The sequence below is a fragment of the Pogonomyrmex barbatus genome, unplaced genomic scaffold (assembly GCF_055798465.1).
Source record: "Pogonomyrmex barbatus isolate J1 unplaced genomic scaffold, ASM5579846v1 scaffold2, whole genome shotgun sequence".
In the NCBI taxonomy this organism is placed as follows: domain Eukaryota; kingdom Metazoa; phylum Arthropoda; class Insecta; order Hymenoptera; family Formicidae; genus Pogonomyrmex; species Pogonomyrmex barbatus.
In genome coordinates, this window is record NW_028297116.1 from 10,280,521 (window position 1) to 10,307,299 (window position 26,779).

The window sequence follows — 26,779 nt, forward strand, 5'->3', positions numbered from 1 at the left end:
TATCAAGCTTTTTTTTTATTTTTTGTTTGTTATCATTGATTATTTAGTTGATACTGAAATATATTTTAATATATTGATATTTGAATGGAAATGAAATGCGAAAAGGTCAAAGGTCTGACATTTCGCACGAGGCACATTTAACGTTAGGAATGTGCCGTTCTCGAATATGCTGCTGCCATTATTTCAATCCGGAACAAATCGCTAATTTTGCAGTGCGTTCCGCGATTTATACCTTTCAGTCGTGATTCTTGCGAGGAACGTGTGTCTGTGTGCTAGTGGAATATACGAAAGCTACACGGTATAAAAATAAATAATTAAAAAAATATGTTAATTTTTTCTTAAGCTATATTAATTCTGCAATCCCATTTGTTTTATTAACTACATCTAAATGATAATAATAATTTTTATATTAATTAAAATTGATACAAAATAATATATGTATTGATTTATTATTTTACAAACTTACTCATAGATACACATTCAATATGTACACATCCAATTGAATAGTGTTTTTGGAAGAATTTTTATTATCTGCATTATTTGTGTATAAAAAAAAGATCTATCATGATTTATAACAATTTACAACTTGAGATTATAATATCAGTACGCAGTTCTTCCATATCTCCTTGTCTATCCGTTCTTCGTATGAAATATCAAGCGTATCAAATTTTATTTTAGAAAAGATAAAGATAAAGATAAAGAATTGTTTTAAAAGTATTTTACAAGTGTAAAAATTGTTTGTTTTTTAAATAAAATCAATAAAAATATTAGATTTCTGCTTATCGATCTAACTTTCATAATTAAATCTGTTATTTGTATATTCACTTTATAAACATTTAAGTTAAACGAGGAACATCTTAAAAAAGTTATATTATAATGATGCCAATAAATAATCTGAATAATTCCTAATATTCTAATTAAAGTATTTTTCTAAACAAATAGAAACATTTTATTTTCTTGTGGTACATTATTACAAATTTCTCTGACATTAAGAATAATTTAATAAAATCGGAGTAATTTTATAAAGTCCCATTAAGCATTCGATAATTGTGATGCTAATTAATTATCATCGATATCCGGAAGAAACGATGTTCACGAGCGAAAAGAAGTTTTCAAGCTCCTAATCTAATTTTGCGAGACTCGCTTTACCAGCGCGCACCAAGGGATTGCTTTTAATTAATTGTATCAACTACCGTTGAGGCAACGAAGTGGATGTGATTTGACTAACGAGACAAATTCTTAAATTAATGAAGAAACTACCCCGACTCTCTGAAACAGTGCCCTCCCCCAATCCTCTTCTTAGTATCTTCTCGTCTTTTCTATTAGTCGCTTTTCCACATTCACTGGCCCTCATTTCTGATTATTTAATTAGATTTGATTTACACTCGATTTGTTTCTTAATCTTCTATTACTTTTTTTTTCTTGATTAAATGTTGCGTAAAAATTATATATAAGAATAATATTTATAAGAATAAAAATTATAAGACTAAACAAAAAATATTTTGTATATTTATAATTTTAATATGCATTTTATATATATATATATATATATATATTTTATCATAAATGATGCATAGAGCAAGATAAATGTAATGGCATTAAATTTAAATTAAAAAATTTTTGTATTTCGTATTACAAAAATTTAATTCAAGATTAAAAGTCCATCGTTCAATTTTACTGAAAGTATTCGTTCGAATTACAGGCTTTTCCAAAAATCAATTTTGTTTGGAAATAAAATTCAATTGCGACAACGCGAAATCCCTCGCAAAGTGTAATATACACTGTCCTTCAGAGAGGAAAGTAAAAAAAAAACCGGGGATTGTTTTCCGAAGTAATAAATTCCGCGCACAGAGGGATCTATCATGATAGTAAATTCTCGTCCGACAACGAAATCCTGCGCAAAGCGTCGCGCGCTGTTATTATGGAAAGAAGAAAAACAATCTCGCGAAGTAATAAATCCCAGGCACACAGGCTGTGCCGCTATTCGCGCAACGCCGCGTTGTAAATTCGTGTCTCTCGTCGGTGAAACGGATTTTACTTCGGAATAACGCACGAACATTTCGTCGTCGAGTATCTTATCGTCGGCACGGCGCAACGTGCGTTATCAGGTAATGTATTTATGGGGTGGGATATGAACTTAGAGGATAGATATCGCGAGTTCGTAAGGCTGATACGTTTAGCGACAACGGCGTTGTGCGTGTTGGCAGAAATGTACAGGGTAGACTGAAAATGAGCAGCGTTGGCTGATAACTTATTTCGAAAGGAAATCACAAATTCTCTTTCGCTCGATTCTCATTCTTTCTACCATTTAGCAAATTGCACAAAACTTTGGATCGAATATATTTTTACTTTGACATTATTATTATTTTTGTAAATAATCAGTCTATCATGGGCGTGAGCAAAATATTTCCGATAACGACACTTCACTTCTTACACAGTTACATAATGTAGCGCATTTGTTTTCGTTAATAATATTAATTTCTAAATATCATTACGTACTTTAGAGACACTTCGTATGTACGATAATGAAATCCATGAGATGAGCGTAATATCATTACACGTTACACATAGAGCGTGTTATTTATAGAAATGAAAGCTACGCCCTTTAAGAGCACCGAGATGACGTTTCGCCGACTTCACGTTCTGTAACGAGGTGGTGTGTTAAACGTGTTAGAGATATAAAGCAGAGAAGCGGTATCTCACCAAATGTACGCTTACGTAACGTTTTATTACGCTGTAATTCACGTACGATATGACGAATAATCTGTTGAAAAATATACGAAAAAATATCTGTCTCTCGAAATAAGATATTTATACTTAGATAGACGTAACGTGCAAGGATAAGCACGTTGTTGCCAAAAATAAAAAAAAAATGGAATGATGAAAAACATTGGATTCAATAATTTGATAACGACGAAATATTCAACTTAATATTTCAAACACTATATCGATCAATTTACTTTTTGGAATAATCGATATGATTAAGGAAGCAATATCTGACTATATATATATATATTTTTTTTTTTTCTTACATCTCGATTACTCATATCAAGTCTTTATTTCGATATATCTAGGATATAAAAATATGTAAATTATGCCATTTACTATCAATCAATCACTTACATATTTTAAAAGATTTGAAATGAAGATTGAGTGAAGCGATGAGTAATCGAGGTATGAGAAGAAATCAATTTTTTACGAGTACGATAGTTATGGTGCGGTCATCCGTGGTTTTTAAAGTGGGACAGCCTGGCTTTACATCAAAATTATTTATAGAGAGGTGTACGGCCAAAAATTTAAATTCGGGTAGCTCGTTCACGCGTCATCACGGGATCACAAGTGCATGCCACCGGCGCTGACGGGTTTACACAAGTGTCTCGCATAACATTAATTGATCCTCAACTTCAAGTCAAGATAATAAATTTTATTTCATCATTTTTTATCAACATCACGCAATAATATTAAACCGTTTAACTTTTTGTATGCATAATTCTATTCTCATTTTATTTATAAATTGCAATATTATAATGACAAAGCATCATAATTTTTAGATAACGCCAGAATTAGAGGGGAAGGGAGTGTAGATCAATAATAATAATAGAATATAAAGAAGGAACTTTATCATATATTATGGTATTAAAGTATGTATTTGTTGTTGCGCAACTTTTAGATTTGCAATTTTCTTAAATGTGATTCCCTTAATTTTTGGCACTCAGAAAAGGTGAACGATCGTTGTCGGAATGTCAGGCGTCGAAAACACCGCGATCGGCCAAAATATTTAACCTGCGATTAACCGCTCCTCCCGTACACAGAATGATTCAAGAATCAAATACCGAGAGTCAACCCGTGGGGTAGACTGGGTACATATTGTACTCGAATACTACCATCTTGCCTACACGAACTAAGCGAGTTTGTACGTGGCGCAGCGTCGCGTGTATGACGACGACATAATAGTAGTTACACACACGCACACGCACACGCACACACACACACACACACACACACACACACACACACACACACACACACACACATATATATATATATATCACCCAAGAGGGAAACGGAGAAAGAGAGAGAATGAAAGAGAATGGGAGAGAGGGCAGAAGGGCCGCTCTTAATGGGAATGACAGAGAGGGATAGACATGTAAGAGTGAGAAGAAGGAGACATGAGGCTTGAAAAGAAAGAGAGAGGAATACCCTGTAAAGAGGGAAGGAGGTAAGAGAGAAAGAGGGAGAAAGCGCGAACGAGAGAAGGGAGATACCCCGGGAGAGCGAGGAAGACTGGAAAGAGAGAAACGGCAGAGATGCTGCTGACATTGCTTGAACATATTTGAGTTGCTCCGCTCATGACCAAATATTTATTTATTTGCTCGGTAATACACATTTGTATTAACCGCGTAGCGCGCGATTCGAGGCACGTTCATTCAGATTTCCCTCGCAAATTTCGTCGGCCCGCCACAACGCGCGCGCGACTAATTGGCAACCGCCCGCGGCCACTTATCGCACTTATCGCACTCGTATCGAAGACTTACCTGCCGCCCCAATCACACGTGAAATACTAACGTTTTCGACACGTGAGAATCCTCCTCCTCTGGCGACCATCTTATTATTTGGAGCAATGTATCTTTTATTTACAATCTCTTAAAACTGATCTTTTTTCTCAAAGAAATTTAGTGACAATTCTAGGTACTTCTAGTCACTAATGTTTTATCGTATATTTATATAATAATGTTTCTTAGGTTCTAATATGCTAAAATTAAACTTAAGTTGAGACATAGTTATTTAACAAAACGGCTGCAAAAATAAAATCAAGATGAAATAATTTTAGTAAAAAAACTTAGCAATACAAAAGATATTTATTTTTTATTTATGTTATACTCTGTTGAAGAGAAAAGCTAATTTTAACTGTACAACATAATAATAAATGTGATATTTTTCCGTATAATATAATGAAGTAACAGAATTTTAAGTAGTGCCAAATAATGTTAACTGACAGGCTCTCCACATCTTTTTATCTTGTCATCTGCCTGTAGACATGTGTCGCTAAACAAAGAGAGAAAAAAAAAACCGCAATTTGTACGAGTAGACAATCGCGTACGCGACAGTGTTGCGTGATAGATTCGAAACGTATATAACGTATATAATACGTATATTATATTTGCGATTACATATACCAACAAATTTCCCGATGCTCGATATTCCGGCCATTTACTTTTCTCCGCGTCTTTCCCGGGCCCGGAGATCCTCGATATATAACGTTTCGATCGCGTTACCGGCTGCAGTTCGCTGCTATACCATTATTTGGCTGAACCAATCTTTACCTTTGATACGAAGCGGTATAAGTGGAGGGAATTACTGGAACGGCTGTTTGAGTTGGAAATATTTGGAGTGACGCTTCGTTCTGCCGAAGGGTTTATTGAATTTTGTTTGGCGATATTGTAACTTCGACTGCTTGACATACGCCGGAGTATCTCTCAATCACTGCACTACATATGCTGCTTCCGCGTTCCTAACTAACAAATCAACTGAGCTTCTCCTTGATTTTGCCGAGAAATCGTAAATCACTGGTCGTGAGATGAATTTTGAAAGATCAATGCAAATTGTAATATAAAAGAGGGCAAAAATATCTATGAATATATTAGTCTTTCTGTTTTTTTACGTTTACGTATTAATAATTTAGCTGTTAAATTATTTCTGGCGGTATCTCTACGCGATGACAAAAGTACTTATAATATAGGGACACGGACATAAAGTAGTATAATCACAGAAAAATGATATTTCATGGAAATATCTGCAATATTGAACTAAGACAATGTTATATCTGTTGACATTATGATATCGAGATAATTCCAGGTGCAAAAGAATAACATAAACCGATATCTATGCATGTACATTATAGGTTTATCTAAAAAATTTTGTCGATTGGCTACCGATTAGCAGATCTTCGGCTACATACCTCGACCCAATCGGAGAAAGCAATCGCTAGTATGTAACGATATTATCGCAAAGTAATGTAGGTCGGACGCAAACAGAACTCCGTTTATCGATTAATTATCAATGAAAAAACTATACAAGGCGGTAATCTCGCCGATTACCCCCGAGACGCTATAAAACAGTTCGTTTCGCTCGGCGTGTCTGCGCCCCGATGGGCGAACAAGCAATGTGTCATTGACGTTTTTATCTAGAAGGGGTCGGAAACCCCATTATCGTGTCTCGGGAAAATCCGTAAGTACAGCAGCATATCATTGATTCTTTAAACCTTGATTAACGACGCAAATCTGTGCCAAGCGGATCTCACTTTGTTAAAGATAATGGCAACACGTAAGATAGAAGCATTATTTTTCTTATTGCGTATTTGCATATTCGATAAGGAAATTTTTCGCCAAGAAAATACGAAGGAGAAAGATCGAAAAATAATAAGGAAATCAGGGCAGAGTTATATCTGTGCACAAATACATGATCAAAACTTAGTTAGGATGCGCAATTATTCGAATTTTAACACTGTAAGCACTGTAAGCACTGCCTGGCCATAGGCATACGAAACGGTTCGAAATTAATCGTACATTTATTCAAGGACTTCCAATAAAATCGGGAACCGCCTACGAAGCTGGAATCGAGGAGGCGCGGCTTGGAACCGCGCGTGTACGTGCCCGTGATAACACGTACATCACGATTACTGGCGAAATCACGTTTCCGGAACGGCGAATAAACGCGTTCGACGATTCGCGAGTGTTTCCCCGGAAATTTTCGCCTCGCTTCCTGGATTCCATACGCTTTCGTTGGTACGTAAATATCGACTCTCTACGTCCGCTCAAGGAAGTTTGCAGTTCGCTACGATTGCGTTTCCATGGCGGAGGAACACACGGGACGTTATTAAAATAGATTAATGCCAAAAACTGCGACGTTCCTCTCTCTGTCTCTGCGTTTTTGTGTCTGCCTATCGTGTTCTTCGCGTTCTTTAACATCTGATAATAATTTTATTTTGCAATTGATCAATTAACGAAAAAAAAAAAAACGTATAGGTGCATATACACATACATTAGTCAAAATATGATTTTTTTTTTATTTAAACATTTTACGTTGAAAGGGAGTTGTGTTCTTTTTTCATAAATTTCTGCCATAAAAAAATGTGACTGTGACGAAAATATAAGCCAATTTTTGCTAGCATTTCCGTGTTTCGCGTTCGTTTATAACTATATCTTCGTTACTTCACCAACTTTTAATAGGATTAATTTATCGCTAAAAACTGCCAATCATTGTTATAATAATTTGACAAAATATTACTGTTTACAATCTCGTCACATATACAAATTATTATTTTTGGCATAAATAATAATATTTCTTAAATAATTTCATATAAATAATAATATCCCATATTTTAATTAAATTTTATTTTTTATGTAAAACACTTACGACTAATACTATTTATATATATAAAACATATAATTTTAATATTATCGTATAAAACCATATTTTGAATTAATCACTTAAAATTAAGCACTTCTCAAAATCAATCTTAATTTTTTTTATCAGACCGCACCGTTCTAAAATTGCTGTTGCAAATTAATTACTGTGCATTGTGATCAATTGGTACATATACAAAATACGAAGCGTCATTAAAATATTCGCAAACATCGTGTGTGAGCGTCGGAAAATTGTTGTGCGAGAGAAACCATTTCGACGGTCAAACGTTTGGCAAATGAGATGCTTCCGTCGCGGGGGAGCCGACTTTAATATCGACAAATAAAACTGAATCCTTTCTAAATATGCCCGGGTATCAGCGGTGCCAACCGAGATCGTCCTGAATCACAAAGTCCGACCCTTACTTACGGAGTCCGTTATGGAGCGTGCCAATAATCGGGAAAAATTCTCGATATCGACTTACGCAAGAACGAGCTGAGACAATACTACCGCGATGCTCTCGACTCGGCTGCACAAGTATACACATAAACGTTTGCGATCGAATGCCACTTCTCTTTATCTCGCGTTTGCAGAGAAAAAAAATAATCGTCGTGAATATTGACGGACAGAGATCCGATGAACTTTCGCTAAATAAAACAAATTTGAATTGAATTTGTCCTCCTCCTGGACAACGGACAAAAAGAAAAGGATAAATGCGGAGAACGAGGGGATAGATTCATGGTCGGCACTTCTCTAGCTTCGGAATAAACAATGACGTTGAGTTTTGCGGTTTGCAGCTTTAGGACGATGACCGACGACGACGACGACGACGACGACGACGACGACGACGACGATGACGACGATGCAGCTGGCGTCGTCGTCGGCGCAGGTGTATCGGCAGCGGATAAGCAAAGGGGGTGGAATGAGGGGGCTGGCAAACACAAGCGGAAAAGAAACGGAGAGCACGGAAACTGGAGAACGTTAAAAGCCGGCCGCGGGGGTGTCTATTTGCGTAGATCGGAGAGATCGGACAAGTGACGCGGAGGTGCCTTTGTCGAACACCGCCAGCACTGTGGGTGGCTTGCTCTCTCTCGTCCTTATCCTTCATTTTCTATCCCATTCCTTGAATCTTTTTCCTCTTTGTCGCATCTTCTCGATTGTCGTTTCACAAGATCTCATTTGCCATCATCATATCATCATTAATACCGTCGCATTATATTAGGAATAATATATTTGCAATTAATAATTTTAAAGAATATTAGAATATTTAGAAGTAAATATCAGTTAAAACAGAAAAAAATAATAACTATTTTTATTTACCAAATATATATTAATATATATTAATAAATCACTATCCTTGATACTACTATGTCTCTTTTGTTGTCACGATCGATTAAACGATGATAGAACAAATGTGCTTCCATTTCATCATCAACCCTCTTTTCTTAAGCCTTAAGTCCACCAACTCTCAGTCGAAACATTGTTCTGCGTGATCCTCTTAGCTGTTCAAGCTTCTTGCGCCATTGTTACTACTTTTTCTTTTTATCATTCACACATTTATTGTTCATAGATTTATCGGTATATTTTATATATATTTTATATATAATAATTACATATCTTACACATCTGTAAAATTTCTTAAATCTATTTCATATTCGTGCAACTTAACAAATATTTTTAACGCTATCGGTATCGTTAATTTTCGAAACAATTTTCAATCTTTCATTTTTGAAAATTATCGCGAAAAATTCGTTGATTGTCACGAGATAAAGATAGGATTAAAATAGCTCGGAAAAATTTGCTATCAAGTGCAGAGTAAAAAAAAAAAAGATTCACACACGCTACGCATGAACGCGTTTACTCTTGCGTTATCGCGCGATAATTTCTCTTTTCCTTTTTAATCGCGAACGACAAGCGCGACGTCTCATTTAAAATGGAACGTCTCGCGCAGTCACGGGAACTTAAGAGATTGGTATTGATTGGTCTGTTTGCGAAGGACATACAAGCCAATACACGGAGCCGAGTCGAGAGTGGAACGCGACGGCGCGGCGCGGCGCGGCGCGGCGCGGCGCGGCGCGGCGCGGCGGAACGTAGCGTGTTAATATTGGCACGGAAATTACATAAAACGAAGGAAGCATGCCGGAACTATACGTCTCTCGACAAATCCGCCGATCGATCTCTTCCCGCCGGGAAAGAAGATCCGGGATGTTGCGACTCTTGTTCACACGCACGTACCCATTTTCGATCAAACAACGTCTTCCGTTGAATGGAAGAAAAACAGCAATAATTACCTCGTCGTTGCATCCTCCAGGGATATTTTTAAATTACATATCAGAAAATAATAAAAAGACATGAAGGCGATGAACTTCGCGGGAAAAGACAAAAGCTTAATTGAACACGGAAAATCCGATACCGTGGAAATATTTAATAATGATCTATAAGAAATACTCTGATTTATTACAATACACTTCTCAAACGTGTGTGTCGATATGGAATGATAATGTGAAAATTTCTCATTGAATTGCGGCATTAAATAATAAAATCGCTGCTAATTAACAATATTTAATGGGACACGGGAATGAACACGAATAAGTAAAACGCATTTCTGGTTATTCGCATAAATTATGTTTACGTGAAATATGGGGATTGCTTTGAAAGTCAATACTTGGAATTTATGGCGCGGGTCTGCAAATTACATCGCGCAACGTAAATCGAATTACTCTGTAGCCCGGGATACGTATCTGTAGGTTACGCCAAGTTCAAATATATCTATGTCTACCGGGTAAACATTTTAGATCAATGCGCGAAATGGTCTTGACAAAGGGCAACTAATTACGTTAAACAACATGAATATCAGACATTATCGATTCATTGAATAACAAGTTAATAATAGTTTATTATTAACGCGGTCAATGATCTACTATCGGTTATACAAACAGCATTCTCACCGACGCGATTAAACCGCTATTTGTTCAATATTATCGCACACCTAAGTCCGTTAGGATTGTCCGAGTACACGGATAATTAGGATTAGAATATATAAACATAAGCTAGTTAGTAAAAAGTATTTTGCCATACACAGAATGAATTTCGACTATGTTTTCGTTGCATTTGTAATTAAACGCAGAATAGCTTTTAAAGAATAGCTTTTAAAAGATATATTATCTACATTAAATGTAGATATAATTATGCATATTAAATAAAAATATTATTAGATAACGTTAATGAATGATGTGGTTGTTTAAACAAACAACATTCGAATAATGTATTCAATTCATATTTTCTCCAAGAAAAATGAAGTTTTTTTTTTTATCATGCATAATTAATCTAGATTATTACTACTCAGAATCAAATTGTTCGTGAAATCACAAAGAAACGTTTTGGATCCCTTTCCGATGCGAAGAATGCGTTTTACGCGACTGCGGATGTGTTTTCGAAGAAATGGAAAGACGAGAAAGCGTGGCGCGACGCGACGAGTCAGCAGAAGTGGGCCCCACTTGAGAGGCCGTGCGCATATCGGACCCTTTCGACGAAAAGCCGAACGCGCCGCTATTTGCCCAGCAATGACGATCAAACACCGGGATCGTGCCTATTTCGTCGTTCCCGGAGGGTACTTCACGTACCTGAGACAAGGTACCCAGGTCCAGGGTACCTTGTATACGCCCGCGCTCTCTTACAACTTCCCGGCCGTTTACCTGAAAATATTACAGCGCGGCGAGAGAGCGGCTTCGACAAAGACATTCGAGAACTTATTGTTCTTTCTTTTATCGACCGCTACTTAATCTATAACCCCCGAATATATGCGCGTCGTAACGTGTGAAACAGCGTTTCTGCGTTCTACGACCGCACGAGAGAGAAATTGCAAAGCTAAAACAAAATTAGAATCTTCAATTAGAAACTTCAATAATTAATTTAACTTCAATATTAATTTATAGTGGAAATATTTAATTGATTTGCCGATGTGCGTACATTATTAATAATAATTATTATTATATTCAAAACGGTGAAATTCCGTTCATCTAGCGGATGCTTTTCATTTGTAGATAACAATGAGTGCATTATTTCTGGTGCAGACATACGGCGGGATGTCTCAGAAGACGGGCGCCAGGTACGAGACGAGTTATCAATGTACAAACAGACGTTATCGTGATGCGAACGCGGTCCTGTATCGTCCGCGTCGTGGAATGAGAACGGAAGAAGTAGAGAAGATAGAAAAATAAAAAGAAAAAGGTGAGAGATTTATTTATTTTATTAGAAATTCAGAGATATACATCTTATTAAATATCCCTCCTATTTTAAACCTGAAATAAACCTTTTATCAGTAGGTTTTATAGATAGGTAAGTACTTCGCTTCTTATCTCAAAGAGATTATACGTTCCTTCTATTGCGTTATAAGTCGCGCTGTAGCAATGATCTTGTATTGTGGACGTTCACTTTACATCTCTCTTATGTCTCTCTTTCCTATTTAAGAAATAAAATAATTAAATAAACAAGATTTTTGAAAGAATTTCACAATTTCACTAATATTTCTTGGTAGAAAATGCACTTGTCATCAATTCGAAAAAGATAACGCAGTACCGTCAGAAATCGTTATCAGATTGATAAGGTGGCATTACATATTGAGAAAAATAGTACTTGAATTCCCTTGCAACTCTAACTGCACACGCTATATGGCATCACACTCTTTGTACGACTTGAAAAAAAATCTCTTTTATCATTCTCTTTTTTCTGGATTTTAGAATATAAACTTTTAAAATTCTGTAGAATTAAATTCCAAAATTATATAATAAATCTTATTTTTGTATCTAGTAAATTGTTATATAAATTGTTTTTGCCAATAAACACACACACACACACACACACACACACACACACACACACACACACATTATATATATATATATATATATATATATATATATATATATATATACATATATACATACACAATATTTATTAACACAAATCATCTTAATTTTTAATATACATATATATTACACATATATATATATATATATATATATATATATATATATGTTATAATAACTAGAAATATACTGAAATAAAACAAAATAATAAAATTAGATAATATAAATAACGAAAGAAAAAGAAAGAAAAAAAAGGAAGAATCGATTTTAATTTTTATGACAAATATGATAAAAGATTATGATTTTTTTATTTTATATACAAATATTATAATACAAATCACACTTTATAAAAATTTATTGTATTTAATTTTAAGAGATTACGCAATATTTACAATTATCATTAAAGGTAGAATAAAAGATCTAAATGATTTAGTTATTCTTTTATGCAACAATTACTTATACGTATATTATACGTATATTATGAATGCAGCAACTTCTGGTATGAAATGCATCGGTTTCAGGCTGTGAAAAGTGCCGTGTGTTACGGGACAATAGAGGCTAATATAGTTGTTTGTCACGTCGTGAAACACCCCCATGTCTGATTCCGAGTATTCAATAGGAGTCCGGCTTAAGATCATACCGTTTAACACAGACAGAGTTATAGCAGGGTTAGCATAGAATGATCCCCAACACATGAGCGTATAAAACACCCCACGAAACCCCAATTGCAAGCGTCACGACTGCAACCTTAAAGCTTCCCCTATTCAGCATGCCAAAAGTATCCAAAAATTATTATTAAATATTAAAATAAAATATATCTAATATTAATCTATTATTTATAATTAATTTGATTAAACTGATAGCTTAATGATAAATTTGTTTGTGTAAATTTAACAAACAGCACAAAAATTTTGAGTGCGATCATATATATATATATATATATAAAGATTTATCTTATTATAAAAAATTCTTTCAAATTATGAGAGCAGAAATACCGGCAATTAATCTTTCTCTTTTTTTGCTTTTTATTTATTGCTTCTTTTTGAATAAAGTTACTATCAAAAGATTTCAAAATGGATTTATTTGTTATTTAATATATCACATTTATACAATATAGAAATTTTATTGTTTAAATAAAAATGCAGAGTTTTTCTTGGTTTTTATAAAAAAATCCGAAGTTAAATCTACATATTTCTTTCTTCTTTTTCTTTTTCTTCTTTCTTTTCTTTCTTTTTCCATTAAGTTCATTTATTCACTAATATAATACTTGTGTGTGTGTGTGTGTGTGTGTGTGTGTGTGTGTGTGTGTGTGTGTGTGTGTGTGTGTGTGTGTGTGCATAATAATTTTTCCTAACTATTTCCTAAAATAAAAATTATATTATTCGTTGATTTTAGGTCAGTTTATAAAATTATTGTAAATTAATAAAATATATAATGATCTCTTAAAGATAAAAAAATTATAAGATGTCCTTCAATAGTTAACGATGTAAATATCGATGCAAAATGTTACGGGAATTCGAAATAATCGAAATGCATTTAAATCGTTGCATGTGGGTCATGCCGAATTGTGTATGCGATGGGGTGCGATGGAAAAGAAGGGGATGAAAGGTACATGGCAAAAGGGATCGGTGAGGATTGTCTGAAGAATTAGTAGGAATACAGCAGCATTTAACTGAACGAACGCGCCGGTTGAATTTATCAATCCGGCCGTGCGTCGTTTGTCGGAGCATACGCAGCCGTTTTTCCACACGAGCGATGATCTCGCTGTTTGTTTCCTAAATAATAGGAAGAATATGCAGTCCCTATGGGTTCCACTGAATTGATGAATCACATGTGCCACATTTGTATCCCATTTTGCATACGAATTAACGGATTCGAGCTCTGCGTATATTTAAATGTATATAAAAGTATCGATAACTCACAAAGAAAAATATCTGATAAAAATCTTCAAAAAATTGTTTCTGTTTCCAAAATATTATAATTAATCGTACATTCTTAAGGCATATTTTCTTCCTACATTTTCTTATAGGAAATATTATCTATGGTTTATGAAATAATAACTAAATTGAAAAATTATTCATAACAAGAGGGAAAATAAGCATTCCTTTTATCTAAGCTAACATATTGAATTAAATATGTGAAACATCTTAAATTTTAATTTTCCTTGTGTAATTTAAAAACAGAGGGAATTTGTCTTATCCATTCCATGTAAGTGCTATATAATTAATGCAGAAATATTTTCTGTTTGTCGTACAAATACAACGTGTATAATGAAGAATGCAAATTCCGCGAGAGCGTCGCGGTTCGTTCGATCATCTAGCCTTTCGGTAAATAGGAATAATTATCACATCGGCGTCGGATTAAAAGCCGGAAACGGAAATATGGAAATAATTGTTATTAAACGTAAACAGCGAATATTTTTAACGAAGCTTGAGCGAAGCGATGCTGATTTCGTCAGTGCCGATGAATTCGAAATCGGCGATCGCGTTATGCCTCAAAATAATCATCGTGCATTTTGCATCGCGATTATTTTAACCGACCAAAATGTAGAGTCGGTATTTACCCCGTGCACACAAATTATCGAGCGCAAGTAAATTCCAGTTGCTTTATTCAGATTTGACGTATCGGCCGCAAATTTGACGAAATGAATCACACATTGTGCCCGCGTGCGATAATTAGTAAGTACGACTTTTGAATTAATTGTCATCGATCGACGTCGCTCGTGCGGCCGATTCGAATCCAATAGCGTTAAACCTTTTAATTTCTTTCTTCCGGATCTCTATCCTCTCTATATTTATGTACTTTTCGCGTACGCCAGACTAAAATTTCTCGATTATATAATCGTCGAAATATCGGTTCCGTTTTTAATAAAATTAATTTATAGAAAATGTCAATGACCGATGAAATTCAAAGCTTATTTTAAACTTACACGTGATTTTATATCAATTTGTAAATTTCATAAAAAATATATTACTATATATATATGTTACGCATCATCGAGAACAATATCATTAAAAAGATATTTAATTTAAAATAATTATATATTATTCATATATATATAAGCTGAAAAAAAAATCAAAAACTATGAGAAACATAATATATTTTAACATATATTACGTAAAATGCGCATGTTTAATGTTACATGTTTCTAGAGAAAATCTCACATTTCTTTTTAATAACATTACACGAGTAGAAAAACTGTCAGTTGTGCGAAGAGATCTCGCCGTAATTATTTCGTGTGCTGCTTTATCACGTTCTCGCACCGGCGATCAAATCGTTATTCTTCTCGTAATCTTGCTCCTGACAGATAATTTCAACGTTTTTTAAAGCGTGATAATATATATAAACTCGGCTGCGGTCGGAGAAGGCGCTTATCCTACGCGACCGAATCTATTATCTAAGGAATGACCGGGGGAATGCGTCAGGAGCACGTGATGGATGAGCGGTGATTAATTATACGGTGTCCACCCCCTAACCCATAGCCTCCCCATCGGTAAATACACAACGCGGATACGATCCACGTCACTTCCTCGTCCGGCTCTTCTTCGAGTTTCCCGCCAGTGGCGTCCATCCGGCTGGACGAGCGAGCTTGACATATTAATTTTCCAGAGTAGCTGTCCACGTTGCGGCATATATACGATGTTACAAGGAAACTGCAATTTCTCTCTCTCTCTCTCTCTCTCTCTCTCTCTCTCTCTCTCTCTCTCTCTCTCCTCTCTTTCGCGAGAATACCACAACGTCGACGTGGTTCGACGTGAAAACCATCGACTCAGCGAATTATTCGAATAAACTTTTGTGATTAAAATGTTTAAGTTGATTAAGTATCTCAGAAATGCCATAATAATATTCATTTTTCCGCTCATATAAAATTCCACAATGATAACTAATCTCTACATAGTTGTTTAAGCTTACCTAACCACAGATTCAAACTCAATACATTGACTCATATATATTTAGCCATTTATATGCAACCATATATATATGCTTTTGTGAGAGATAATACAATAAATATGTTAGAAAAATGCGAAAAAAGATACATGATTGAACATGATTGAAAAATCGTAAAAAATAAATAAATAAGAAGTATGTATTTAATATAACAGAATGACAGAATTAATAAAAACAAAATAAAGTAAAGAGAAAGTTAATTGTTTTTTCAATTTTAAGAGTCCATATCTACTATATTATTTGTTAAAATTAATTTTTTAAATTTTATTTATAGCTCTTAATTAAAAAAGAAACTCACATAAAGTAATTGCATTTTTTTCAAAAATTAAATTACTGGCGTACTGTAATTTACTGTTATTATAAAGTTACGTTTATATATCTCATGTACTTTTATAAACTTAATTATTTACTAAATGCAGTGGTTGCGCATGCTGTTACTTTATTATTTTCCTTTTAGTGTTTACGAGTATTTTAAAATGCACGTTTCTCATTTAAAATCAACGGCGTGTACATTGAAGCGATTATTTACTGGCGTCGGAAGAGCCAAATCCTGCCGAATTAATTTATAAATCGCGAAATAACCGCGCTGGATTTTAAATTAATTTTAAATTCACGAATTATCAGCCGCACGAAATCGACGGCGGATGGGCATTTAATCGTTACAAATCATCGGTTTCTCGCGGAACAGAGTTATCGAGCTTTCCGTTGTAAACATAAAATTCTACAGATTTCACAGAAATCTACCACGCGCTAACGACCAATGATCAACGATGCGTAACTTGAGGCATCGTTCTTCGGAAGTGAACGGCTCTCGGTATGAAATTGGCAATGCTCCGTGGAACGGAATACTCGAGGCATTGCATTAATGCATCTAATCCACAGACGTAGGACCAATAGCACAAGTGCGCACGATTATTTAGCCGTACTAATGCGCGTCTAGTTTAACCGCAGCCTTCGGCGACGTGCCGGACTATACGGCCAGTGGATTTGCTGGACAATGACCAGCCATGGGGATGACCATGGTCGTCATGCGCACGGGCACTCGCTCTAGAAAATCACAATCACAAGAGACAGCGGATTGATCGGCGAAGACTGCGCGGAATATAAAATGGCTCCGCTAATGCAACCGCTTTGGCAAAATCAAGTGATAGATCACAATTGTTACGGAACTTGCTCAAATATTTCAATTCTCATCTCGGACTTTAAATGAATTTCGCTCAAATTAAATAATTTCTGCAAATTGCTGTGTAAATATTCACTTTTCCTTCGAAATAAAATCTTGACAAATAAATGTTTGCCTTGACTTTCAATAAATCAAGTTCAATAATCAAGTTCATAACTATTCAAGAAAAAAATTCAAGTTTTTTTTTAGATGTCTTTCTGAGGAATGACTTTTATTAAAACAGAGAATAATTATGATAATAATACAATTTTAAATATATGATTTGATAAAGATAATTATCTTAGGAATCTTAGTTAGAAAACGTATATAATAAAATGTATCAAAAAAAAATATGTAATTAATGTTTAAACATAAAATCATAAAACAAATTTTATACCAAAACAATAAAAATTAATCCAAAAAATACCAATCTCTATATTGAGAATTTAATGTAATGTCATAAATTTTTATCAAGACTTATGACGTGATAAACCATAATGTGATTTTCGCTTGAAACCTCATCCATAATACCTTTGCCAGTCATCACTAATGCACATATGGTGCATAAACGTTCGCAGCGACGAGATTATTTTTAAGCTGGCGCCTTTCGCGGCTCTCCCGATTAAATGCAGGTTAAACAGACTTCAATTCGTTAGGCGTAAAAATCAGCGGAGGGGTGAAATCAGGTGTGACGGATCAAAAGCAACCGCACATGTTGCATTCTCGCGCGACGCACCCCAAGTGTTGATGCCTAACAGACCCCAACGTTAAAACCTGTACAGTAGTGGTGCATCGGCCTTAATTATACGCTATTATTTCCCTAATAGGATCAAAACCGGCAATTCCCCAACTACAAGCTCGTCGAAAGCCGCCGCATTGTATCCATGACGATATTTCAAATTCATTTCATCTCAAGATGATTTTAATATTTTATCACAAATACAAATCTCTAAATTCAACAGAATTATGAAAGTCATTAATAATATTACGTAAATGACTGAATGACAGAAAATTACAAAATGCAAAATTTCTCTTTATAAGAAATTAACGATCATCAAGTTATCGTGATCGCTATCATAACGCTGAAGCAACGAACAATTTTGAAGTAATTCTTTTCCTTAAATTACAATGTACATAATCAATACACAAAATCGCATTTAACATATCGCGCAACTTGTTAGATTTTTATACAGTAGCGAATTATATTAAATGTTTATATTAAAATTGACATGGTCATCATCATTTTTAAAGATTTTCTGCTTTTTTATAAGAATAAGATCTGATGAAGATTATACATGCATTAAAATATCTATTTCCTGCTTACATGAATCTTCATATGGAAATAACACACGCGCTTATAGTACAACAAACTGTAAGATAAAACGCACTTCAAACATGACCGCACGCGTTGGCAGCGAGAAACGGGATTTGTTTTTTCGTTCGGGTACCGAGCGAAAACGGATGAGAGATGAGAGTTTCGCCTCGCGAAATTAAACCAACGACCGAATAACAATCAGAATCGTGCGGAAAAGCGCGGGAACGCAGGCGTGGTGGCGATACGCAGGCCGTGCGTGAAATTGAAAACGCGGCGCCATTAAAACGGCATTAATGGCAGGATCGCGGATATTGAGATTTATCTGCGTGTTATCGGACCGACGGGATTTTTGAGCGGTCTGGCGCGCGACAGCGACGGTTCACGTGCGCCAGGCTGCTCGCAATAAATCCGCGTCCCGTCTAAATTAGGATCTACGTGTGCCGAATTCATTTTGGAAATATGTGATGCGGACACGAGTAATATTGGATGCGACGGAATTTAGGACGCACGCTTCAACATTTCGCGTTTGGCAAGTTCGACTCGACACTGTTACGCGGCGATTTTGTAATATCTAATCAGGCAACACGGAAAAAAATACACGAGTTGTAAGTAGCCATTTGTATATTCTCGTGTCAGGCGGCAGTTGGTTTGCCGACCGGCTTGTGAACAGTGTGTATTTCTAAAGGTAAACGAGATTTCTACATTTAAGCAATTTAAAGACATATAAAAATCAATAAATAAATTCTGAATGGATTTGTTGAATTATCAAAAATGCTTAAAATAAAATATTTAATTTCGTTATGTGTTTCACGTGATATTTTTTAATTCCCATAATTATTACGAAATAGCCCATAATCTTTTCTAATCGGATAGTTCAAACATCAATGTTGCAATTTGTTTTTTTTTCTTTTTTTTTATCTAGGTACCTTTTTTTATCTAGATATCTTTTTTTACATCATGCACTCATTGTTTTTCTACACTTTGATACATCATATCTTCGTGTAATGAAGCAAACGAGAACGAAGCAGATATGAGAATAAAAACGAACCGAAACGAAGTCCTTGATAAAGGAAGAATAATATCTTACCTGTTTACGTGTCCGAAGAAACGTAGAACGCAAACGAGCGAAAGAAAGAGTCGGAGAAGAAAAGAAGGCGAATCGGGACAAAGTGCATCCACGTGAATTTATGGTGGAAGCAACCGAGAGAGTAAGGGAGACGAAAAAACGTGACAGCTTACAGATACGAATGTATGACAGAGAGGAAACGTACAAGGATTAGTGCGAGTGTGTGGAGCGCGAGAAAAAGATGGAGAGAAAGAGCAGCGCAGACGAAGGATGCCACAGGATATCACATATACGCGATGGAAGCAGGGTACAAGGACGGCAAGCAGGAGGCCACGTGGAAGCGAAAGAGAGACGCCTGGAAGCACCTAAAGTACCAACGAGTTGGACGAGAAAAGAAGACGAGAAAGAGAGATGACGGAACACGAGGGGGAAACTCGTGGAGAAGAGAACGTACGCGCAATGGGCGCGAGGGGAGAGAGAAGAGAGGACGAGGGAGTGGAGAGCGAGATAGCGCAGTTATCAGCGAACGAGAGGAAGCGTGTGGGTACGATGTGCGTCGGCCATGTTGAACGGGCTTGCGTGCTGGGTTCTCCAGTGTGCCTCTCCCTCTCTCTTTGCCTCCCTCCCTTTTCTACCATCTGCCCTCCTTGCCTCTCTGCCAACGTTATTCACCAGCTCTCGCTCTCCTCTCTTTCTTCATCACTCCATCTCTCTCTCTCTCTCTCTCTCTCTCTCTCTCTCTCTCTCCCCCCCTCTCTCCCTTACTCTTGGTTGAACCGCGGCGCGTCAATACCTCGGCCCAGGGTACCCTGCTCTCCGCACCGCTCTCAGGAGGGCAGCCTTCGCTCTCAGCCAACCAGAAGGCAAGCTGATACCCCGTTGTAGCGATGGCAACGTTACGAGCGCGCGAGCTGCGTCGTCGACAACGAGGCTTCCCGCCGATGCGACGACAGAGAAAAGGAGGAAAACGACGAAAAAGCACTGGCGAAAGAAGAGAAGCCGGCCAGATAGTCGATGACGTGACCGGCGACGGCGACAACGATGAGAACGACAACGACGATGGAAGAAGCGTCATGGAGGTCGGGTCACGACCGAGAAAATTAACCAGACGCATTTATTTCAGAAGAAACAGATGCAGGATCGTTTGATTACAATCACAATTTAAAAGTCTGCATTAACATTTATTAATTCCATAACATTTGCTCGTTACAATGTAATTATAGAGATATAATTTTGCTTATGCTTCTACGATCTTAGATCTAAACCGTTTGAAATGGATGTAGATAATTTAAAAGGAACAAAAAAATTATTGTTTTATTTATTATTAATAGCGATTCTAGTTTGCGTAACATCTAATTAATCAAGCATATATAAATATACTAAACATGTGTATTAAATTATAAATAGTTATAAAATTTTTAGTAATATTTTTTATATAATTCAATGTAAATTTTTTGCAAGACTAAATGTGCGTGCTCTAATTGAACTCTGATGCTTTGAAAATAACAGCAAATAAAACATCAAAACAGTTTTAATATTACACCTGGTAAATTAAGAATTATAAATTTTGATATATCTAATCTCTAAAAAGTTAAGTAGTAACTGCCATCATTGCTCTTAATTATATAAATATTACTTCTATCGTTAACTAATTACTTCTATCGTTAACTTATTGCTCATTATTTTATAAAAGATATTATTGATTGATTTTTTAAAAATACAATTTTCGAAGGTCAAATTAATATCCAATCAAAATCAGATATGTAATCATGAATTAATCCGAAAAAAATTTGAAAATACAAGTGTATTTGTAGCATTCTTATTGATATTTTATTAAAATAAACCATCGTCCTAAATTAATTATCAAATGAACATCCGTTTAAGAAGTTAAGTTTGGATAGGAATTACATAATGCCAATGGCAAATGGCTTCCTATATACATAGTGTTTCTTTCTCGAATGTTAACACAACTTGAAGCTGATACCCTCGGCGAAACGACTCCATCGTCGCGATAACCAAATATTGTCGTTCCGATTATTACCAACGGTAATAAGTCCCTCCCCTTGCCTATCGTAAAACAGAAAGAAAGCGAAACGACTTTGGTGAAGAAAAGAGAACCGTTCGATGTGACGAGACTGAAGTTACAGATTAAACAAACAATCAGCAACACGTACGATTTACAAAAAATAAAGAATACTGATATTATATTTTTAAAATATTTCGAGTTATGAATTTTCAAGTTATAAATTTATATTATATGCCATTCAATATTATTCACAGATATATTAAACATCGCTTAACAATTAATAACATATAGATTTAAAAGGGAAGAACAAGAGATTGAAATTATACATAACTCTTTTAATAAAATTTCATTGCTCATTTTTGTCTTTCACTTAACGATTTCTTTTTAAAACATTTATTCATTTTTTTTTTTTATACAATGTGAATTTCTACATTTAAACGACAATAGATAAGAATGGATATTTAACGTTTCGCTCGATTTCCGGAACAAAAATCCGATACGCCGTCGCGTAACGTCAACGATCAGATTTCGTCGATTGGAGTACGCCCCTGGCAATAAGGTCTGCCCTTCTGTGATAGGAAAGGGAGGATAAAACGACGAGAAAGAAAAGAGGAAGGACGGGTGAGGGGCCAGATAACGGACAAGCTGATCGAAATTAAGGACAAAATGGTTGAGTTAAAACCAGAGCGGAGCGTTATTCAAATAAAGTTTTATTCAAGCAACCATTCCAGCACAAAAACGCTTCACGTTTTATTTCCTTGGTATGTCCTATAAAATTCGCTAATAATGTATGCACTTTAATCGTCGTATCAATAGTATGAGTACAAAGAGTGGAATTGAATTGGTTGACCGTAACTTTAATCGATTTAACCATTCAATGTTTGCGAAATGTTTTTTCTCGATACTTGTCGTCTCGTTTCAAAACACACATTAATCAATTTAAAGTGATATCTAAGGTAGCCATAAAAAAATCTCGACGCATATATGTATATATTTCTCAAACAATACATACATTTGTAAAAATTTCTAAAAATATGCAACTTGCGCATCATGAATGTTATACAAGTTATTTTAGTAATAAAATTTGATCTGTATTGTATTTAGCAATTCAAAGATCACAATGTTATATAAATTTACATGCAACACATATTTGTTAACATCGCACGCGTCGCCTGATGACGTCACCATTATTTATAGAAACAATTGTTCATGTCTGTTAATGCAAAATCGCTCGTCCCGCCTACGTTCATATGGGCACGTACAATCGTTGCGACACATATGTAACTTAACGATCGACGTGTGCTGCACCTGATTTTATTACGTAGCAGGTGTCCCATTAAGACCAGGATTATATTCTAATTAACAAGGAGTTTGTCGTGTGACCGCTCCCCTAATCCGTTTACGAAAATTTCAATTTCTCGCCGGCGCACCTAAGTAAACCGGATCCCGTCCTTAAGCCGCAACGATTCCTCGTCGTCCGTATCGTAGCTCGACGATCACGTGCCGAAAGTGCAAACGACGGTCAGACTTTATCTTTCGCCGGAATTCATACTGGAATTATCGCGACGGCGAATTAATCATTGCGGAAGAACAAATCTTCCAATCGCGCGTAGGATCGCGCAGATTCGCCGAAGGAAAGCCGAACGAAGACTACTGGAAAGTTCAGGGACGAAATCCTGGGATGTTTACTCGACGAATTTGACGTATATAATAAAATAAAGCATTAAGCAGAAATACGAAAATAATCGCAGGCGCAAGCACATTTCTGCTGTTCGCTTAAATTTCGCTTCGTAGCAATTATTAGTAACATCATTAACAATTTAATGAGAAAAATAATACATATTTTTAAATTACTTATCACTCGAAAAAGTTTAATATTATTAAGTACAGCGATATTGTGAAAAATTCTTTGCCATTTTTTTTAAGATACTTATGATTTATAAATATTTAATGATATTTAATTATATTTAACAAATTTTTATAAATACATAAATTTTGTTTAAAATAACAGCTATTTCTGAGGTTCTCATCATTTGGCATTTATTATCTGTTTTGTGTCAAGTTTCCAACCGCAACATCGTGACGAGTGGCAAACGGCAAATAAATATGTTATTCTGAAAAAATTCATTCTTTTTTAATACAGTAATTGAAAAAGCTTATTTATTCAGTTAAGCTTTTCACATGCGAACGTATCAAATTTGACTTTCAAATTTCCAACATTTCTCCGATGATCTTCGTTCACATGTCTCGCGGCATATGTCGACTGTATATCATTCAGTATGAAACACCGAGAGATGACGGTCAAATGCGTGTTATATGCGATACACGCGCGCACATGATCGAATGATTTTCCTCCTTGTCGATAGTGCCCGTCGGAGTTCCTCCTCCTTCTCCTCATCCCTCCTCTTCCAGTTGCTTTCAGCCAACTCTTGCATCCTCTTCTTTTCTTCACGTAGCTTCCCCTGCAGTTGTTGCACTCTCTATTTCATCTCTTTCTCTCTCTATATGTGTGTGTGTGTGTGTGGGGGGGGGTGTCTCTCTCTCTCTCTCTCTCTCCCCCCTCCTGCTCACCCCTTCATGCTCACCCTGGTTTTCAACGCGAGAATATATCGAACGTATGGTGCGCCGCTCGCCATACATGCACTCGCGGCCGATGCAACCCCGTGCGCAGTGAAATTAACCCTCCCGTTCATTAAGCGTCTCGTGTATTTGGGTCTCGTGAGCGTCCTGTGTATGAGACTGAATCTATTTCATGCACCAATAAAAAAATATCGACTAGTATAAAATACCAGTATAAAAGATTTTCAAGAAAGTATCAATCGAACTCTTATTTATTAAATCAATTTGTAAATTTCCAATGTTAATAATATCTCGGTAAGCTAAACGTTAAACTAAGCTTTTGTTAGAGTAAACGTCACTTGAAATTATCCGAAGGTTAAACTCGTATACTATCCGTTAGCGATTCTAAAGCTTTGCTTTCAAGAATAGTTCAAGTATAGTTCATAGTGTCGCGAGAAAGTACGAGAGGAGTCCGTGTAATATTTTTACGTTTTACGGAATCGGCGTCTTCCTACATAACATATATTCAATTTACTGATGGAAGATCGAGTCGAGGTCAATATTTTCAAAGAGCTTCTCCTTGATAGCTCAGAGAAGAAATATCCGTTTCTTCCGGGATATATATATATGTTCAGTTTGCTGTAAGAGCTTCTAATGATTACGTTGCATTTTACATTGAATCCCCGGGACTTGAAACATAATGCGGGAGAAGTGTTCGCATAATGCATCGCCGCTATATTAGTTGTCCAAAATATATGCGCGATATGTGTTTACGCCAATATGTTCTCGTTCATCAGATGGTGCATCAGACGATGTATAGATAACAGTAGATAAAAATTGTCTTTTACAAATCCTGATCATATCTAAAGCTAAGTGACTATATTTATCTATTAGTTTGCTCGAAACTCGATTCGATTAATATTCCAATTTAAAATTCTCTCGATCGATTTATTCCTAAGAGCACATAAAATTCATTAATGTGCGCGATTAATGTTTCATTTTTACTATAATATAGATTATTTTTACAGTTTAACTTAGTTGTCATTTTTTTTTCATTTTAAAAATTAAAAAAGATAAAGAATAAATTAAAGTTAATCTACATTGATAGAAATAGAATTCAAGAAATACAGAATTGAATCGCGACAAATGAATTAATTAACGATTAATTTCAATTGAATTTTACAAATGGAATCTCTAATAAAACTAATTTAAAAATCATAAATAACCTTATAGTAATAATTAATAAAAATTCCAATACTTTATGTGTCGCAAGAGTTATCGATTTCCAAGAAAAATTGAAATACAGAAGAAAGATCTTGTACCGTTGCACAAGAACATTAAATCATTCCGACATAGCTTTCTCCTCTTCTGCATTTCTCAAAAATTTCTATGACGTTAGTATCGCTTTATAGTGCAAGCAAATATATACCCTCGATATATTCGATGCTTCCCTCGAGGTGCCGCTTCTAATGGGCACCTTCGCCGTCAATATTCCGGCGTAACATGGTCGCCGATAATCCCCGAGGCTGCGAATCAACGCGACGCTATACTAACGCGACGTACCGTGCATTTTCGTTATGCGCCATGCGCCCGCGAGCCCGCGTGCGCGCGCGCGCGCTACGTTCTCCAGCGCATGTGCGCGCGAGCGCGCGTGTGTACAAACATTGTTCATGATTTAGTCAAATATTGGCCGGATACACAGGTTTGTAGTGCCTCTCCGTGTATATCTGCCCGTGTATCATGTCGAATAATCCGCGGGAGATTGCACCTCCGCATAGCCGCCCGTTAACTAAGACTCGTTTACGGTGCTCATACGCGAGCGCGATAACGCTTGGGACACGGCATATAGGTGGGTGATATAGGTGAGCACGATCGCCGCGGTGTCACCTTATCGCCCATGATAATCCTAACGCCGGCTAACGCGACGCACGTATTACGTGCGTTCTCGCGCGATTGTGCCCGGCCGATATTAGCATGCACATATACGCGACGTACTGCCGCGACCGTGAAATACAACATAAATCGGACGATCCGTCCAAGCAGCGCTTCATTATTCCCTTCATCGAAAACGTTAAAGTTCGCTTTAATATTTCTTTATTTAAAAAAAGAAAAATAAAAACATATGTCTACACATCTCTAACTTTTTAGATAACAACAGCACTCTCAAAGTCAGCATTCTCAAAATGTAAAAATAAATGTACGTTAAGAAACATTTGTTAAGTAATGTAATACTGTTTGATATACCGTGATAAAAATTCACAAATAATGTTTAAATATATCATAAAGAATAAATAAAATTAATCAAACTCGAGATATATATAAACGCAAGAAGGAAAAAGAACAATGGTTAACGATGAAGGTTACTACTTGGAAAGGTCATCACTTACAAATCACGCGCGCGCGCGCGTGTGTGTGTGTGTGTGTGTGTATG

At 35.8% G+C, this 26,779-nt stretch overlaps 1 long non-coding RNA gene across 2 annotated transcripts in view; it reads left to right on the forward strand.

Annotated features, from left to right (window-relative positions):
• The first annotated feature begins 1,894 nt into the window (after window positions 1–1,894).
• The window catches only part of LOC105425690 (uncharacterized), a 54,778-nt gene continuing 29,893 nt past the window's right edge, over window positions 1,895–26,779 (forward strand). Inside the window, exons 1-2 of one of the 2 annotated variants that reach the window (XR_016139363.1) lie at window positions 1,895–2,108; window positions 11,448–11,634. This is a non-coding gene — a long non-coding RNA (uncharacterized LOC105425690). Of the gene's footprint in view, window positions 2,109–6,117; window positions 6,229–11,447; window positions 11,635–26,779 lie in introns of those variants that run through there. The other variant, XR_967680.2, reaches the window with a different exon arrangement.